This window comes from Nuphar pumila, chromosome 17 (genome assembly GCF_984573655.1).
Source record: "Nuphar pumila chromosome 17, dmNupPumi1.hap1.1, whole genome shotgun sequence".
NCBI classification, from domain to species: Eukaryota; Viridiplantae; Streptophyta; class Magnoliopsida; order Nymphaeales; family Nymphaeaceae; genus Nuphar; species Nuphar pumila.
The window spans coordinates 6,693,801-6,696,602 of NC_143265.1; the positions used below are offsets into that span (position 1 = coordinate 6,693,801).

Below are 2,802 nucleotides of genomic sequence, written 5' to 3' on the forward strand. Positions count from 1 at the left end.
TTAAAACATAAGGAAACAAGGGTCGAGATAGCTGGACCAGGATTAATGAAAAAGAAAGAAAGTAGCTGGACTGGTAAAAGACACTGTCTTAACGTAAGAATCTCGGGTTTGAATTCGACTGGGTGCAACACCTAGCTTGACTGTCCACAAGAATAAAAGACAAGAAAAACACAAATAAATGGCAGGATGTCGTGAACAGAACAGAACATAAATTTCAACCATAAGACAGATTAAGAGATATTCTTCAAATTCCTTGATGATATGATCCCTATAACAATTAGTTCTCTTTTCCACCCTGAGACGATTTCCATGTATGAGCCACCAAGCTTCTATTCAAACAGCTAAATGGAAGCTTGAATACATTGCAGCGAAAATTACACTAACATAATAGAACAGTTGAATACAAAGGGACCCATAAAGTTACCTGTCCTCCCAAGAAAAATCCAGTGAGAACCTCTTGCATTCGGATCAGGTCGACAAGTAAAAATCGATATACCTTGATTGTGATTATCCCCAGCATTCCAAGCTGCACCGATGACAAGCAGTCTATCGCCCAATGATTTGAATGCGACTCCCCATCCCTTGCTGTGATTCGCTCTCACGGGGACCAGGCCCAGGTCCTTCCATGTATTGCTTCCCTTCAAGTAAACTTTCATCTTGTTTGAAGTGGTTTCAAGTGTGTATAGCTCGTTGTCCACAACTGCAACAAGAGGGGGAGACTGAGAAACAGAACTAGACAAATCACTTATCATGCCAGGAATCAATTGCCATGTCTTCTTCTCTCTGTCATAAAATTCCCCTGAGGCAAGTCTCCCCTCCTCATTCACCCCTCCGATTACGTAAAATCTGTTGTCCATGAAACACCCTGAACAAAGTTTTCTCCGTTTTTTCATGCTGGGGAGAGGCTCCCAGCATCTATTTATAGGATTGTATTGTTCAGCTGAATTCAAGATTATTCTGTTTGTGGTTCCACCAGCAACACAGGCAACATCTCCACAATTTGCAGATGCAAATAAGCATCGTGGAGTGGCCATTGGCGGACCCTTGTGCCAACTGTTTGTGAGCAATTCATATCTCCACACTGACATACCATTGCTCTCAAGGCCAGATACGAGAAGCTGAGTAACAACACAGAGAGATTCCCTATCTGCAAGATGAAAGGATGGTTCAGAAGGCAAATCTGGGAGCTTTCTCCAAAGCCCAGAACTTGGAGAGTGTTCCCACCAGTGATGCTCTCCGCTTGCAAAAATTATAACTAGTGGTTCGCTAACTCTGATCTCCCTTCTTATCTTGGACAATTCACCACTCTTCACCAGAGCTAAATACCTCTTGTTTATACAACAAAGTTTCGGATGATCTGATCTAGGAATCCTGGCAAGGATCAAAAGCGCAAGTTCATCGCTAAGCAAGGGAATGTAGGAGTAATCTGCATCCTGAGGTTCGCCATGAGGGTCTATGATCTCTTCCTCCATGTTAGAATTAACCGGGCGCTGGCCTAAAGTTTCATTTGATTCTACATTATTTGCGACAACACGCCTGTGTCTGGTTCTTGAGGAAAAAGAATGAACAAGCGCTTGAGAGCCATTCACAGAGTCTGTGTTACTTGGATCCCCTCGACCACTGCTCCTCAGATTGTATCTGTGCCTAGGAAGATCAATTCCTGAATACATTATAGGATTCCCCTTCTATCCCTCCTCTGATTTCCCACTCACCTTTCCACAGTACAAATTTTACAAAGACCATGTTTAAACTGAAATCATCACATATTCGCGAACACCCTAAAACAAACCGTGAACATCAGAAATGGCTCCCCAAGAAAAGAAGTGTGCAACAAAAAAGCAACGTTTTATCCAAACTCTCATGAATGAAATAGCTCAGCTGCAACAACACTAAAACAAAGATCATATATCACCAACATACAAAGGCCACCATGCAACAACCAAAATCCTAACAATGCATGCCTAGATATACAAATCGAAACAAAAAGTACAAAATCCAATGTGTCAATCTCAACAGCACACCAAGCCACCCAAGATTCAAAAACATCAGAAATGATCGGCCAAGAAAGAACACAAGATGGGGAGGAAAAGCACAAACTTTTCTCTAAAAACATACATACACCAATCATTTGATGAAATGCCTCAAACGATGCACAGCCAAAATCACCATCAACACATGATCAGAACAACACCGGATATCAAAAAACTCCACCAGAAACGCAAACAAAACCATTAACACCAAAATGGTCATTTCAAATGACCATTCCAACATTCACAGCTTCTCTTTCAAGAAACAAACATTCAACATAACTACAACTACAAAGAACACCTACCATCCGAAATGAATAAGAAGAACAGAAACAAGGGAGAGAAAGAATACCAAGAAGCAATTATAGTGTCATTCCGGGTATCCCATCAAGCCTGTTGAACATAAACCCCAAAAAACTCCTACCATGCATATGAGAGAGAGAGAGAGGGCACCTTTAAACACAGATGAGAGCGTTTAAATAAAAAAGAAAAAAAGCAACTGGGTTTTTCCTTTTCTTGTCGCGCCTTATGCATAGATTAACGTGGGCTATGGAATTAAAATATAAAAAATAAACAGACCAGCCCCCTTAAAATATATACCAGAAAATGATGTTGTAGGGGAGTGTGGACAAATTGGGAAACTAAAAGAAATTGAGAAGGCTGGTTGGCCTGGATTTTGTCACTTGCAGAGTTCACAAACATGGAACAGTTTGACATGCTGCTTACTCTCTCTCCTTTTGTGTAATCCCAAAACACCCAAGTTTGGTATGAAACT

The 2,802-nt window shown here is 41.1% G+C and overlaps 1 pseudogene; it reads right to left on the bottom strand.

Moving 5' to 3' along the window:
* Window positions 1-308: 308 nt before the first annotated feature.
* Window positions 309-1,778, bottom strand: LOC149811491 (F-box/kelch-repeat protein At3g27150 pseudogene; annotated as a pseudogene).
* Window positions 1,779-2,802: the final 1,024 nt, after the last annotated feature.